Raw genomic sequence first — 17,918 nt, 5'->3', positions numbered from 1 at the left:
GACCTCACATATTAAAGTGTTGATTATCAGATTAGCAGATTCTGAATAGCAAAAAACATATTGGTAATTAGAATCAAAATTAATAGGAATAGAATCCTTTTAATTGCAATTTATTTACTTCAAAATATGAGTCTATTTTCATTAGGTGCTTCCATTATTTTGTCCACCCCCTGTAAGTCCTATGTAACATTCTGGATAACTATGCTACACATTTCATCACCAACTCTATTCTAGCAGCACAAAACATCCACACCACCACTGTATTAGAAGCCTTGGTGTACTATAACATTTCAATGACATTTAATGTTGAAATATAGAACACTTACTTATGTAATTCACAATCAAAAGGTTAAAAGATACATATTTCTAACATGCTGACGTGTATAGAAAACACATATGCACACAGCAATTGCATAAAACAAATTGCCAGCTGTGTTAAAGGAGTATAACTAAAGCATGCTGATGTACAGTATAAGGAAGAGGCCTAATTCACTGCACAGGTAATGGCAAAAACTATCCTTGCTAGGCTTTTATAATAAAGAAATAAATTCAACTGCAGGGTTATAGAGTGTTTTAGGATAATTGATATGCATGTGGGCACGGCCTTCCATTTAAAATACAACAATCTTTTACCCAAACATTACCATTTAGTGCAAACAGCAGAATAATTTGTTTAGCTTCATAATAAGCGGAGAGACGGCACACAATAAAAGAAAGCATTCTGGTTTTAAAATGAATAAAAATTGATTGTGTCCCAATAAAAACTAAATTGGCAGAGTGTTAATTGAATTTCACATAAACATCTGTAGCAGTCCCTGACTCGCTTATTGTGTGGTAATGTAATAGAGGACACTTAGGAATAAATGCATCCTCCTGATGAGTTCATAGAGAATTTCTAAAATGGCCTGATGAAATTGTAAAAATTTGATTAGACAGAACTGCTAATGACTCTTAAAACAAAGGAAAATCTTGAAATAAAATTAGCTCACCCTCTTGTTCTCTAGATAAATCATATGCAAATTACTGTCATTGGAAAAAAAATGTCTGCCTGGAAGGTAAAGTCATCATTAACTAGATGGGGTTAGAAGTGTCTAACAAGAACTCTTTTGTATCAATTAAAAGTTGTTGTTTTCATACCAAGAACGCTCTTGGATGTAATTTATAGCTACAAGGCTGCAGCAATCTGTTCTTTTCTTACTACTCCAGTTTTAAATAACACCACATTAGCGAGCTTTAAAGTAACATCAGTGAATGTCTTTAAACTTAATGTAGCAAATAATTCCTGCCTCCAAACAGGTTTTTAATTAGATGATTAAGCTTTTAAATACATTAAAAATTGAGGCTTGTTTCATAAACTTATAAGGAGAGGTGTGGAGTGAAATAACTGAAAATAAACTACGGCAAACTGTTGTTCAAGATCATCTGTAATGCCACTCTTAAAAATCAATCCTATTAATGAAGTCCCTTGATCCAGAAATGATTACTCCAAGTCCAGTCTTGAAGCTTCCAGGTCCTTACCTGTGAGTAAGCAAACTGTCATGTTCATATGAGCATAACAATTGATTGTGATTGGTTACGCAGGTGTAAATTTAGAGGTCATTTGGGACCAACATAAGAACATGTACCAGTTCCCTCAAAGACTGGACATCTCTTAATCAAACAAATTAGTTGCTTAATCTTCATCTTCTTACTTCAGTAATTTACAGTTTTCCCCAAACCTTGGAAAGAGATGGGTCCTCCAGGACCATGGTTATCTTTGTTTGAATATAAGAAGAACTTGTGATGACGCATTCGGATGTATCATGCCCTTTGTAGCATCCTTCGATACAACAAACTTCTGTGTGGAAACACCAGTTTGGGGCAAAAGAGATCTCATAAATCAATAGGAGGCAATATTCATCATTAATGAATTGAATCTTGAGCCCTTCATCCTTGATTGTTAAATACTGTTTACATTACGCAATAATAATGCTTATTGAGCGGGGATCTCCCTCAGTTAGTCAAGGAAAAGTAGTATATTACAGTATATGATAAGTACTCCAACTCCATTACACATTTGAGTCATTCTTCTTAGCACATCGCAGACTTGTAACATGACTCAGACTTCAACCCTGGATCATAGGGATCAAAAACCTCAACTTGTACTCAAATGATTTCTTTGATTTCTGCCTGTATTTCTGAGCCCCTGAACATAATCATACCTTACGATTTGCTGCATAAGTTAGATAGCATTTTTTTGATTATTCACATACCTACCCCCTGGTTAAAGGTAGCTACAATGTACAGTATATAATAATGGAGGACCAGTGATGTTTTGTATTTCTGTAAAAGTCCAACAAGCTAGATCGGTGAAATGGGCTTCTCTCATTGGTAGTCATTCTCATGTCAGCATTTGCCATGTCAGGTGTCATTCTCCAGCAACAATATCACCCTGCAACTCACAACTGGCAGCCCACTGAAGCTCAGCAGGTGTGAGCCTGGTCAGTACCTGGATGGGAGACCTCCTGGGAAAATCTAAGGTTGCTGCTGGAAGAGGTGTTAGTGGGGCCAGCATGGGGCGCTCACCCTGCAGTCCATGTGGGTCCTAATGCCCCAGTACAGTGATGGGGACACCATACTGTAAAAAGGCGCCGTCCTTTGGATGAAATGTAAAACCGTGGTCCTGAGTGTCTGTGGTCATTAAAAATCCCAGGGCTTTTCTTGAAAACAGTAGGGGTATAACACCGGAGTCCTGTCCAAATTTCCCATTGGCCCTTACCAGTCATGGTCTCCTAATAATCCCCACCTATGAACTGGCTTCATACTCACTCTGCTTCTTGAACTACAGGAAGGGAACTTTTTTTATCTAGCTGTTTGTACTCGCTGGGCTGTTTTTGATTGACAATGCGGCATCGTTGGGACATTTTGGAGCCTACAACTATCATACAACAATGTAATATGATCTTACAGTTTTTTTAAAGCTTTTTTTTTTGTTTGTTTCACAGTGAATTTCCCCTTTAATGTACCATTAAGGTCACAGCATTTATGATAATAAAAATACTACAATTGCATAACCTGCAAGGTAAATTTGTAAAAGTAATCGAAAAAAAACATTTCCTGACTGTCAGAGCAATATTTAAAGATGCTCAGAAGTATTTTAACACATGGATCTTTTCAAAATCCTCAGGGCAAGGATATTCCCACTTAATTGCAATAGATTTTGAAACCACAAAGACACTGACTTGACACTTATGATACTTAACGCAAGTCAGTATTGGAAACTCCTCTTAATCTAAGTCAGAATGATACAGAAATAAACAACAGCCTAGTTACAGTACACTGCATTTTTAATACAAAGCCCAACATTTCAAGAATGAAAACCTGTGCGAAAAAAGTTTCAGAGGAGAATGTAATTGCTTAGCCAACAGTAAAGGCTAACAAATATAATATTTCAGGTATTTTTGTTACACACACTACATACAAATGGCAATAAAGAGTATGGATTACAAACCACTGCCGAAACATACAACCAACCTATTCTGAACTGAACTGGTATTGTTCATACTGATCAATCAAATTAGCCAATTAAGTTTTGTAACATTTTCTTGATAATACTATACAGCTGTAGCTATACCAAGTACTGTATTTGAAAGAATTATTAACATTTAATGAAGAAAATGAATGCAATTAGATATACTGTACCATAGAACTATTAGATCAGAATATCAGTTACATATTTTCAAGTTTCATTATGGTTTATTACCCAAATCTACAGTAAATAGCATAAAAATCTAAATTTCTCTTATTATGACAGTAGTCGCCTTACCTAAAAAAGGAAAGGAACTTCAGCACACAATTATTAACAGACGGGAGTACAAGGGTAAAGACATTCTAAAACCACTCACTGCTATCCCTCAAAGACGCCAAGGATTGGTGAGCAAATCAGTAAGAAACAACTACAACTGTTGTGAAAAGTATTGTTCTTGACACAGTAGACACCTCCTGTCCTGTCCTTTAATTCTTCAGAAAAATGTATAAAACACCAAAGAAACCAGTCTTATTTCTTTAAAGTAGGTTCATAGTACTCACACTTTTGAGCATAAAATATCTCTACAGAAGCATTTTATAGGTTTCAAAAACGTGACTCAAACATTGTAAACAATATTTATCCAGGTTTTCTAGATCATACGGTGTTCACTCTGTATGACAGAGTGCTACAGATCCTATCCACTCTTCCACAGCTTCATCTTGTGTGCTTCATATGCACAAAGTTCCTAGAGCGCAATAACCCGAGATGCCATAATTCTAAGCTCCGGTCACACAGACTTCATAGTAAAACAGCTTAAAGTCTTTGCACTGTCTCTGACCCATGTCCCCTCAGGTGTTTCTCATTTGATTTTGCTTTCCAAAGCTGCAGCACTTAAAGGAAGCACTAAAATACATCAGAATTTAATCAACCTGCCCTTCTGATATACCGTATTTCTGCTCTCTTTTTATTTCAGTTTCTCATTCCCACAGAAAAAAAACAAAATTATCAGCATAGGGAGCTGGCAGACTTACCTATTACCACTCAGCTCTAGAGAAACCATTCAAAGCCTGCTTTGTCAAAGAAAGGGCAAACAATCAAAATGACAGCATTTTCAGGATTACACGGGCATTAAACAGGATAAGCGATGTTTGCAATGAGCTTTTGTATTGTGCAATACAAACAATACAATGCCTGTTGCCTAGTTGCAAGCAACTGCTCTTGTCTTTCCCTTCAATGCAGGTAATTTACTTGTCCAGTTATTGTTCTCAGTTCATCCCTGTTTAACCACACGGATTTGCTGCTTGATTTTCAGAGATCTCCTGGAAACCCCTTACATATGCAAGGGCTTCGAATTCTAAGGCGCCTCAAGCAATGACTAGTAAGCCTCGTTTAAACTCTTTCTGGTCCAGTGTGGCTTTAAGGGCATCACACCGATTGTCACGACTACACCAATTTCATTAACCTTGTCTTGCTAAAAACAAAAATACTGCATATCAAGGAAATGTAAATCCAAGTGTTTGCTCTGTATCAATTCAATGCTAAAAACCATGCTATTAAGGTTCACTGTTCTTCCCGCAAGCAGCATTAATAAAGTTTATTTCCTTGTGGGCACTGCAGTGATCTCAGGAGAAAGGAATGTACGGAAAAATGGTAAAACAGAAAATATAGCATGTTAAGAAAACAATGTTCATTTTACGGTAAACAGGATCCTGCCAAAAACGAACATTGATAGGAATGTTATTTTAAATTTAGAAGTCCACCATGAACCACAGCACAGTATAAAGAAGACATCATCTGCTTTTCTGATTTATTGTGATACTGATTTGTAGTATAATCGTCATACAGAAGGATAAACAATCATATTAGCTTCAATACAATAATTAATGTAAATTGTTCTTGTTGCATTTCATTAATCCCAGGGAGCAACACAGGCGTCTGAATGAGCAAAGACTGCCATTTTCTCTTTCAGGTTATTCTCTAGTTAACCTTCTAATTCAATACTGTTGTATTTTAAGAAATGTGTTTGATTAGGGGCTTAAAATTATTTAGCTTTTGCTGGAGGTTTTTCAGTTTAAGTGTCATCTCTGCATCCCCAGGATCTTGGAAAGACAGCAATTAAGAGAAGTGTCACATTTTAGACCCATGACTGAAACCAGGAAGCTAAAACCCTTAAGTACTGGCTTTCGTTTTGACAGCTAACTAAAGGTTAAAAAGATAACTTTCATGCTAAAATATATTGCAAGCTATTGTAAAAACACTAGGACAATATTTTATCAGCCACTAAATTAAATCTCTCAGTTGTTCATTTCAGGTCCTGTAATTTTTCTTTTTCAGTCAGACCTACAGCAGCATGCAAACAGTTTATATAATCAGAGCTTTACAAATAGCAATCCAACTTACGGGAAATGATGCAACGACCTGCTGGAGGAAAAAAAAAAAGCAATTAACAAGCCCCATCTTTATTATTATGTACAGTATGTCACTGATGGATAACGTAAATGCAGCATTCTCCGAAACACACATCTCCTGTTTTCATAGGGGTTACATTTCCTTAATCTTAAACATTGTTGGGTTTTCAATTAAACAGATCTCACATCAAGACGGTACTTTATTTCCCATTTTGTTCTGGAGATTCCTCAATAAGCACCTGACAAGATATGGTGTATGCCCACACACTCACTTGCAGTACAAATGCTTGGTACCCTTAAGGCAAACTGATTTTCTCCTGAAGGTCTTTCTGTACTATGGCAACAAACACTCTATCTTCTTAGGGCTCTTGAATTCTAGAAATTAATCATAAATTACAAAGCACAAAAAACATGAAAACATTTTAGCACCAAATGTTTGGTACACAAAGCCATTTACACAAAGAACAGAAACTGGTTGTCTAATATTAGTAGGCTAAGAGAGGACATATTTATATGTTATTCACTGCTTTTGCTTGGCTTAATATATTACTAAAAATAACTCAATTTTCAATTTTCCACATAATTAAAATGGAATTGTTGAAGAGCTCACTAATGAAAATTAATTAAGTTACTGAAAATTAAATTGTGGAGATCATTAATGCAGAATATAACAGTGTTATTATTTTTTTAAAAATGATATATTAAATTAATTCTATATTAAAAAGCCAGAAAAATGCAGGTTTACCTTCACTTCAGAAAAATACCTGTTCAAATATTTTTTGCCTGTGGTTGTTTTGGGTATTATGAAAACTAGTATTTGTACTAACTTTAGAACAGCAATAAGTAAATATCTCATAAAAGGGAAATGTACAACAGCCAATGTTATTTCAGCTGTGCAAAATGCACAGTGGTATGGACTACTGGAAAGGGACTGTGTTAGCATTGTTATGCTCCTTTTACAAAAGCAAACAAAAAACTTTCAAAACAATGTGTCTGTAGTAATTTCATGCATGACATTAACAAAAGACTAACTGTAAAACAATAAGAAAATTAAGCAATATGTCTTTAATATGGTCTGGCCATTACCCAATATTTTACAAGCTTGCCGTTAAAGGTGTAAATGATAAGACTGTTGGTCGCACATCATTTATTTAATCTGAAAACAATTGTGCTTTTTTTATATAAACACATCAATCCAAAACTATGTGTGCTTACAGGTCTTAAAGGAGCTAAGAAAAAGATTACCTTAATTGAAAGAACATACGGTGACAAAAATAACTGCTCTCTTATAGAACGAGACCCACTGGTGCCTTTTGCTGTCTGTTGGCAAGAACTAAATATATTTTCTGCATTCTGAATGGCATTCCAGTCCAAAGCATATGTGCCAGTAGTTAACAGTGTAAGTGAATAAATAGCTTTTAGCCAAGCATTTTTGAGTTTTAGACATATACGTGCATTTGCAAAGAAAAACAAAGATCAAGTGCATTCTTGAACTATCGCAGGGATCCAGGCAAATATTTTGTTTAGACCACAACCAATCCAGACCAGTTGCATTAGGAGGATATTCACACATATTGACAAACTAAGAAAGTTCCTGGCAAGGCAATAAATGTCTCGGGGTCTAACACTGAGCCAAAATTATGTCACTTGCACCTGTTCTTGAAAACATTATTAGCTTTAAGTAGTAACGGCAGGTTTCCAGGATGCGAACTTGTGAACTGTTGCCCCTTTTGCCTCATTTTGAATAAGGAGCAGCACAAATATGACGACAGCCACACACAGCGTTGTCAGGAATGTAAAACGTACCTACAGTGTGAAACGCCTCCAGGGCTTTCAGTGTGGTGGCTGTTGTCAGACCACATGCATGTATCGTAATTGGGTCACTCACTGCAGAATGCTAGCAGAAAACAAACGCACCCACTTAACAGTCATGTACAGTACCAAAGGTCTTAAAACGCAATTTCATAACTGGCATTCAATCAGTTTTAAAATCACTCGTTGCCTTTGCAAAACATCATGTTCTGTGGACAGTTTTGAATAATTTTGAAATATACGAATACAGCTGCCTAAATCACTTACCTTCACTGCAAAAATGTACATGTATGATCAAAATTGTAGTAATGGTCTGCTGAAATCACCAGTGTTGATTTCCAGCATGCCTGCAAGAATTTCTACATTTCTTGTGCAAAGCTACCGCTTCCTTCCAGCAGGGATGGATTGGATCTGGCGTCGTGACCAGGGTTTGAACAGAACAGCTGATACAGACACGTTTGTAAATCCGGCTTCCAAAAAAGGAAATAATCTGCAGATTTGCAAACAGCGTTTTAAGACAAGCTACAATCATGATATTTAAGTAAAACTGTGTTAGTCAGTGATAGTAAGATCCTTCGGAAAGAGCAAATTATGTACTTAGAGCCTACAATACTGAATTAAAAACTAAGCATAATGCTACTAAATTTAGAATACTGAAAGATGATAAAAAATTGTAATAATATATAACCAGTACAGAGAATACAAGTTCCTGGAGTTGTTCCAGACCCATATTGTAAATTCTATGTTTTGGGTATGAAAGCAAGAAACCCTTCAGAAGAAAAAGAACAAACCTATCCCACTAGCAATGACACAATAACATGTCCTGTAAAGGCATTCTTTGCTGGCATTTAATATTAATGACAGCGCAACTGAAGAAGTGACACCCTTATGCTACTGTACTTTGAATGGCAATGCTGACGTTCCCCAACATACTCTTTTTTCACAGAGACTTTCGACTCTTTACTGAAGTCAATCAAATTCTTCTCTGTTTTGACCAGTGCACAAAATGTCTACGATCAGTTTTAAAAATGACTTTGTTGACAGAAATGAATAAAACATGGTCAACAGAGCCTAACCAGCGCTTTGTCTGTCACTCGTAGCTCTGGTCACCGAAGGATATCCTCGGAAAGCGACGTGATAAAAAAGGCCTTGCATTCGTCACTGCTGGCAAATGTTTGTTTATACCATAATCACATTTGAAAGGATTTAATCAAGGCCACATACGGCAGCTGTTTTAAGTTCTCTACAGGAACATAATTTAGAAACATGCTTTCTAATTGAAATCAGTGGACGAAACATGCCCAGCCTGGTCTCATTTATCTTACGCTGAGTAAAGGTTAGCAACAAAATGAAACATGTTTTGTATTTTCCAATTATTCATCATTTATACTTGCTGACGATGAATAAGTCAAACAGCTAGAATGTGCAATTCTGAAATGCTGATACATTTCTTCCATTAAACTAAGTTAAAATATTTATATGAACATAACGTCTAAACCTTCAGTGGATTATTTCAGCGAACCCTACAGAATGAATCATGGTACAAATACAGGGGTCCAATTGAACAGGTGTAACCTGTTTACCTTCCTAGACATTTCTCTCCTTTATGTTATCTGTTTTTGAAGGGAAGTTTAAATAGTCATATTTATGTAAATGAGCTTCACTGGTAACACTATGCTGAAGCTGAAACAATAGTGTTTTGTGAAAAGTCAATCCATTTTGTCAGTGAGGAGGAGAACTGAATAAGTAGATTACAATAAACCTCTACAGTACATGTACTGTATAAGGGCAGTACAGAGGTCTGTTTTAGGTCTCCAAACTGCAGTGCTGGGTGTTCAATACCCTGGTACATCCACGTGCAAGAAGACACCAGGTACTAGGGGTATTTCTGCCATGGACCAGCATCCCATCCATGAGGAATCAAGCACTCAGTCTTAAACAGGAACAAACTATTGATATATTCAAGGTTTAAGAATGAACTATACATACAAAGTTACAAAGTTATCCATTGATTGATCCATACCACGCAATGAATGAATAAATATGAGAAATATGAAAAACAGTGGATTTAACCTGCATTAGTGAGGTGTCACGATCGTAAGCCCCTCCTCTTAAGGACGCTCCAGCCCTTCCTTGATTGTATTGATTTTTCCCACACCTGATCCTGTTCCAGCCCCCTTCCTATAAAAGCCAGACGCTCCTACCAATCTGGGCTCAGCTTTGGAAGATGAACGCCCAGAAGCCCACCTACCAGCGAGTCCAGGAGGGGCTCGACGCATTAGGCTTCATCACAGTGTCCTGACCATCTGGGTCCGGGACTGGGAGCGCCTGGCCCCGTAACCCCCTTTTATTTCCCCCGACCCTTCGCCGGATCCCGCTCCGGCTTTTAACTCCTGTCTTGTCCGTCTTGGATTGATTACCCAGCTCTGGACTTTTGCTCACACTTCGATATTCTTACAGACCCCCTTCAGGCCTGTTTGCCTGGACCATGCCCCCCCGAGCACCGGTGCACCCCAGACACGCCCCCCTGTTCTTCCAGCCCCGATCCTCGTCGTTTTTCCCTTTGTTTTCTCACTCCCCTCCGGATTCTGCTGTCTGCATAGGGTCCTGAAAGACGCTTCGTGACATGAGGGCTGGAGCACATATTGTTCTTCTGAACTACAATGTGTCCACGGTGTTGCCCTGTTTGGCATCTCAGTCAATTTTAATTATACAGCATTCAAAGAGATGATTCTTTGCCAATTCATTTCCAGTGTGTTTTGCGAGCTTTTTAACTTTCTTTAACCCTTAATGAAAGTAAGCATTTGCAGGGATGATGACATAAGCAATACAAATCAAATGCACTGCATTTCACTGTTATTAATGCAGCCTGCATCATTAGGCACTCGCTATTTGAGACAGAGCCTTCCTTCTTATCCGGTCTGTACAAATTCATACCAGGCCCACTCCCAATCAGGAGGTATCCCTATCCCCACAATCCCAATACATAACGCCTCAGCTGTTTTTTGAGTTTTATTTTTTGTCCCCACTATTTTTTCCCCTTTGTGAATTTTTGCTTTTGTGAAACTAAATGTTAATATTTATTTTTGATGCCAATATTTCATTATGGCAGAATCGCCATAACTGTCCTTTTTTATTAGAACAGTATTTCATAATTAACCATTACCTGACACATCAATTTCACTGGAATTGCTACACCAGCATCATTTGGAGGCTCAAAGTGAAACACATCTTAATTTATCAGACAAATGGCCCCAAAACATACATTTTCTGATTTTGAACCACCACTGAGCTGCAACATAAACAGCATGTTTTAAATTTGTCTCGCACATATAGCATACAGTTCTTCTCGTAACAATTGTATGTTGATATGAATAATATATTATTATATTTTGCTACTATTGATTTTTAATAAGATGATTAAAACTCACCTTCAGCACTGCAAGTTTAAGATGAGGAGAAAACACATAAGAAAGTTTATAGAGAAGAGGAGGCCATTAAAACATGTAGACTGTTTTCATAAAAGTTATGTGGTCTACTGAGACAAGCAAAAGACACTGATACCGAGCCTTAGAACTCAGAAGCATACTGTATGAAAGGTTACAAATGAGAGGGAATCATGCCCCTGCAGTCTGTCTGCATGCTGTTAGCACACTGATCTGAGAATCTCATCCAGGAGCTTCTTAAAAGAAGTGAGGGTACTGGCTTGAAAAACATGTCTGGGTATCTGGTGCCATGCTTTCACTTTTTTTTTTAAGAATCTTTACCACAAGCAAGCTGAACATCCCAATAAACCATATTGTACGCTCTTCCTTAACAGCGACGGAAAAACCAAGATTACAAATGTGACGAAGGCGTTTGGCCCATCTAGCCCATTGGTATGAACAGAAGTAGTTAACTGACCCAGATATTACACCCAGCTGGTTTGTGAAAGACGCCAGCGTATCGGCTTCAGCAACATGGCTGGGCAGCTTGTTCCACACCCCCACCACCCTTTTTATATCACTTACATTTATAGCTACGCTGCATTCCACCGAGTGAAATCCCACCGTGCAAGAAGGCAGATGTGGACTGGTGCTGACTCAATAAAATGTTTAATGAAGTTTTATAGTTTAACTGCACTATTATTCTAAGATTTTTTAAAATTTCTACAGCACTTCCTGTAATGAAAGATGGGGCCAAGATCCACAACAGAAACAGGAATCACGCATACGACGTTTACAATCCTACAAATGATTCAATGAGCTGAGAAATATTGTGTAACACAGGCATTTTCTCGAATGGACAGTGGCAAAATGGCAAAATCCAGTTCAGAGTAGTTAACATACTGAATATATACAGTACAATGTATAGCTTAGCTTTAAGGAGCATTTTGTAAAAGAATGCACATAAACTGTAAGTTTCATTTCCCTATTCAAAGTACTTTTTCAAAGCACAGAGTGTACTAAATAAAAACAGTTCAATACAAATCGTATCCTCCACAGCTCCAGTTCACTCTGCGGTTTTGTGCCTGGTATTTTCTCTCAGGTATTATTTTCACGCATAAATACTGATGAGAGTCACCCTCATCACTAGAATCAAGCTGCCCCCTGCTCAAAACCCCACCTGCAAAGCACAATGTACAAAGAACAAAAAAAAAAAGCAAAATACTCACTCCAGATACAAGTACAGTACAAAACTGTTGTTTAAAATAAACATCTGACATTTTAGTTAAGTAACCTGACCATCATCAGAGATCATTACTTTCACGCATTTCATTAAAAACCCAGACAGAGGCAAAATAAAGCTTTCTTCTCACAGGAGTAGCTCCACTGATTGCGACTCATTCAGACCGTGGTAATCTGAACATGCCTATGAAAAAAGTGAGTACACCAAGTGAACTTGGATAAGTGCAGTCAGTCAGTTTCCATTCTAACAGTAAAACAAATACTGTAACGTTTAGCATTTAAAAAAAAAACAAGAGAGCTGACCTCAAAGCTAGTGAGGTTTGCAATTGTTCCAATATGGGTGCAGATTTTGCAGAATGGGGTAGACCTAGATACAGTAACCTAATTTACAGTATAGCCTATTGTGTACAAAACTCTAATACTGTGATCATAAAGTACATATTACATTAAGATAAGGTCCTCTGAAATCCTTTGAAAAATAAATGCATACACATACTGTATATCTCTACAGATTGAAATAAAATGCAAAAGACTATTCAGGGTCAGTATATCTTAACATTTCAATCAGAGAGGCTATGATTTTTAAGACAAACATCCCACTTCAGTGCTGACACTACAGTTAAGAGTGTTGAGAACGAGTGTTGTGGTGTTTGATAAAATAACTTCATGGAACTGAGGGGGGTGCTGACAGCGGAGATCAGTAAAAAGAGAGTAATTCCAGAGGTCACAGAAGGATAGTGTTGACAGGTAGAAAAACGATGTGATCCAAACAAGAAGCTGATAAGCCTCAAATACACAGTCGAAATATATCAGCATTGTTACTGCAAACGAGATGCTTGTACCCATGATGAATCATTGCCAAGGGAACCCTAGCAGGGGGCAGTATTTAGTCTGATTGGGAAACTGCACTTTAACCCACTCATATTAAGGAAGTCCTTATCTATAGGATGCACTGGTTTTCCGATGAGTCAAACACAAAAGGCAAAAGGTTTGTGTGTATTTTTTGTAGAATGCGGACTATCAGATGACTTTTTTTATCAGATACCCAGCCAATCTGCAAATCTAAATGGTGATTTTTAAGGCTTAACTGTCGGGCAGTTACTTCTGTAACGCAACTCAGATTCAGATCGGTGTCTGGTCCACAGAGCTCAACCCACGCAGCAGACAAGCATACTTGCTAAATGCCCCACTTGGGAGCGCCTGTAGTTTGTTCATTGTTCCACTGCCTTCTTCCAAGAGAAGGCGGCGCGTTTCCACGGTGGCTGAGCTGTAACTCAGCTGTGCCTCCAACAGCTTAGTGTCATCTCTTTTGCCAAACATGGACAGACAGGTCTGGATTAGGCACGTCTGCAAGGGCAGCAGCAACTTCAAGCAAGAGAAGTTAAGACATAGAACAAGTAACCTTCCGGACTGAAAGACAATTGACAATACCGCATTGATTGCTGCTGGAAGTGGGGCCAGCAGGGGGCGCTCACCCTGCAGTCGATGTGGGTCCTACTGCCCCAGTATAGTGACGAGGACACTATACTGTAAAAAGGCACCGTCCTTCGGATGAGACATAAAACCGAGGTCCTGACTCTCTGTGGTCATTAAAAATCCCAGGGCCTTTCTTGAAAAGAGTAGGGGTGTAACCCCGGTGTCCTGGCCAAATTTCCCATTGGCCCTTACCAATCATGGCCTCCTAATAATCCCCATCTATGAATTGGCTTCAATACTCTGTTCTCCTCTCCACTGATAGCTGATGTGTGGTGAGCATTCTGGTACACTAAATCATCCAGGTGGGGCTGCACATTAGTAGTGGTGGACGGGGGTCCCCATTACCTGTAAAGCGCTTTGAGTGGAGTGTCCAGAAAAGCGCTATATAAGTGTAAGCAATTATTATTATTATTAATTAATTACTTATTCTTTTGTACATCACATTACAGTAGTCATTATAGTGACTAGTGAGCAGGAAGGGCCACATCACGTTGAAATTTGTGGGAACTTGAATGCAAGTTTGCAAACACCAATGGCGACTACAGTACTTTTGAAAAGTTCACGATTTCATGCTTAATTTGAAATTTGTCAGTAACGTCAATGAATTTATTTTGTTGCTACGATTTATAAACCGGTCTGAGAAATTGGGACTGCAGTGCCCCCTTAATGTCTGCTTAACCAGGAAGAAGACATACATTTAAAATGATGACACCTATTTCATTGCTACTGTAGGTTTAAATGCCAAACACATCTCAAACCCTATGCCCTATAAAATATTAAATGCAAAAAGGAAACTGGCCTTCATATTAAAAGTAGAAAATATCATCTAAAAGTAATAATGAAAATTTCCAATAGGAAAACAATCATTTGTATGGTCTTGACATGTAAGTGGAGTTGATACAGTGCTCTAGGGAACTGCCAGGTAGCTATACCCAGCTGTAAATTACAAGTGAAGCCCTTCAAACTGCAGTAACTACTTAATTTGTAACTGAGGTAATCCCCTGCTCATTTCATCCCACCACCTGCAAGCTATACTTTATATAATCGGCAGTCCTAATTGCCCTTCCTCAGCTTATTACTGTAAACCGCTAGAACTGTGCTAACACTATTGTCAAGCACTTAATCACAGTCGCCAGATTTATTTTTCTTGGCACAGTCCAAGGAGTCATGGCTGCAAACCTGTGAGTGGTTAATTCACAAAATTGTCTTTTATGCCTAAAAAAGGAATTAAAACCTTTGTGAAGGAAAAAAAATAAGGACACCGAGTTCTGTTGGCATATAGACGGAAATCTTTGGAATACCATAATATTAATAGTACAATAACTATAAACATTACATTGTTATTACGTTTTAGAGACAAATCACTTACCATCTTGTAGCACAGTTCAGAATTTGGAAATCAATATCTGTGGCTCTCTGGCTCAAGAATGATCTAGCAGTAGCCTGCTGTTGATATACAGTACAGGACAACCTTCCTCCTCAAATTAAGTAATTGCTGTTTAAATTGCTCCTAAATAAATCAAGATGGAAAAATGCACTGTGATGAGCAGTAGACAGGCTCGGATTCAAACTGTAAAGAAGATCAGAGGTGACCATAAGGTGCTCTTTTTTAAACCTCCTGCGCAAGGCTGTCTAAATTGCAAACAGTGCCAAACTTTCATTGGAGGACGCTGTAGACAGTGGAGGGCTACTTCACACCAGTACTGAAGCGTGCTTGCTGACAGGGAGAATAAAAAACAACCACTGTTTAACCTGCCAGTGCTGTGCCTCGTTACTTGAATCTCACAACTAAGATAACGAAGAAATTGTAACACCATACTATTCATACGTGGGCACAATCTATATGTTATGTTTCTTAATGAAAAAAAGTTAATAATCAATCAATTAAGAAAGCGCTGGACACTGTAACAGTTCAGTAGAGGCGATGTTGCCTCTGTGGAGATGTTAGAAATGTACTGTAATTGCAGGTTGAGTCATAGGTTATAAAAAGCTTTCATTGGGGACAACTTACCTACAGCAACTCATGACAGCACCGCATTGAATTATTTATTGTTATCGAAACTCCATAGCTCATTAGTCTATGCATTTCTGTTTTTTTATAAATCGCAAGATAGATAATGAATAGTTCTTATTAACTCAATAAAAAAACCATGAGACAAAAGAATGCAATTTTCATCAAAACTGATTTAATGATAACATTAACAGATCATGTTTAAAGATTTTCAAAGTCAATAAAGAATGTTTGGCCCTCAAAAGTTATTCATACCTTACAAAATCTAAGAAAATAAACAGTAAGCAGGGAACCAGGGAACAGTTCCATAACATATGTAACATCTTTTTATCGATATGCCTTAAGCTCACCTTTGTTTGAAGATATATTTTATCAGTTTCTAATTCTTAAAAATATTTAGAAATACAAATATATGTTCAAGAATCCACACATAAATATGTTCCTTTAAGCAAAGAGCTGCTCCGCATGTATAGCCACCTTTTGAACTCTCCTATCTCTAAACGTCCAACGTACATTGTGAAACAAGCAGAAAGCCATTAATTCTGTCATCTTCTATTAAGGAACACATATATACTGTGATTCGGATGGCATGTTCTAATGCCATAAAATCCAATTTGTTTCACCTCTACCAAGTTAATGGCCTCACCTCAAAGCTGTAAGGGCCCAAGCTCTAATCTGCCTTTTTGAAGGGTTGCAGAACAACCTCTGGGAATTAATTTCTGACAGAGAAAGCAAGCAGCAATAGGTTTAGTTGGTTGTGTTTAACATTCCCTCTCTTCTTCCTGACATAGCTTGGTAATACACACGTATAAAAGCAAACTATTTCAAGAGCAATAGCTTAATACTTATACAACAGAAATAAAAACTTGACAAAAAAGCAAACAGTCATAACCCAATAAAGTAGAGGCCTTAAAGGCATTAATAATTTATCTTTCAGTAAATCTCATTTCCTGATGATGCACTTTATTCAATTTATTCTAATCAGCATGCTTTTTTGAAGCATAACAATTTTTCATATTTAATTAAATTATCACACTGTTTCTACATAAAGCACAGAAACTTAAGATTTCATACAGAAAAACTGCTATTTTAGCAGGCCTCTTAATTCATGGTAGAAAATTTCACTTTCAAATTGATTCTAATTGCAGTTGATATTTACTGAGTCCTGCAATCCATCAGGAAAATTAATATTACTTAAAACCGAAATAATTGCATTAACAGCCCATATAATAAATGTTTGATACAAATATGAGAAATATTTGAATCACAAACAAAGCCTCACTGACACTGGTACATTTTCCCACATGTTTTTTGTAAATAAAACACTTGCACATAATTCAGATAAAACTTAACTACTATTTAGGTTGGCTAATTAGATAAAAGTTCAGAGAGAAAAAAAAAACCTTCTGCTGGACATTTCACCTTCTGCAGGCTGAAACAACAGCTTGCCACACCTTTCATTATACAGGAGTTTAGGAGTTGATAGCAACACTTGTTTATCATATACCTACTGTTACACAGAACATAAAACTGAATTCATAAAACTCCAATCCAAAATAAATATCTGTGAAACTGTTTCAGAGTGACAGTGAGCTCAAAGAAATTTTTACTCTGCTCGGGACACAACTTCGATGATGGACTTCCATTGCTTGGCTGAACTGTATGTTTTCAAGGAAAAAAAAGGCCAGTGTGTTTAGGTTTAGGCAGATAAATCTTCCAATATTTGAGTATTTAAAGTTCTTTGAAAAATGTGTGTATGTAAGGATTTCTAAATTTGAAACAAAGCTTATTTTTAAATATTTCCCAATGTGATGGAGCTACGGTACATTGAAAAGACATACAACCATGTACTGTATGGCTGCTGTCCAGCAGAGCAACTGGCACATTCAGCACACTGTGAGCAGTTTGAATTCCATTAAAACTATTTTAATATGTTCTTTAGTAAGTTTTGTTAATTGCGTTTTCTAATTAATACAGTTTAAGAAATCTGACATATCCATATGTCATATCTCCATAAAAACAAAAGCAACAAAGAA

The 17,918-nt window shown here is 37.3% G+C and overlaps 1 long non-coding RNA gene across 1 annotated transcript in view; it reads right to left on the bottom strand.

The window, feature by feature from the left end:
* Positions 1 to 1,480: 1,480 nt before the first annotated feature.
* The window catches only part of LOC148831757 (uncharacterized), a 36,668-nt gene continuing 20,230 nt past the window's right edge, over positions 1,481 to 17,918 (bottom strand). The window contains exons 3-5 of the long non-coding RNA XR_016091252.1: positions 7,723 to 7,813; positions 5,909 to 5,929; positions 1,481 to 1,518 (exon numbers count right to left, since the gene is read on the bottom strand). This is a non-coding gene — a long non-coding RNA (uncharacterized LOC148831757). The remainder of the gene's footprint in view (positions 1,519 to 5,908; positions 5,930 to 7,722; positions 7,814 to 17,918) is intronic.

The sequence above is a fragment of the Atractosteus spatula genome, chromosome 6 (genome assembly GCF_055471065.1).
Source record: "Atractosteus spatula isolate fAtrSpa1 chromosome 6, fAtrSpa1.hap1, whole genome shotgun sequence".
NCBI lineage: Eukaryota > Metazoa > Chordata > Actinopteri > Semionotiformes > Lepisosteidae > Atractosteus > Atractosteus spatula.
This window is presented reverse-complemented; position numbering and strand designations above follow the sequence as displayed.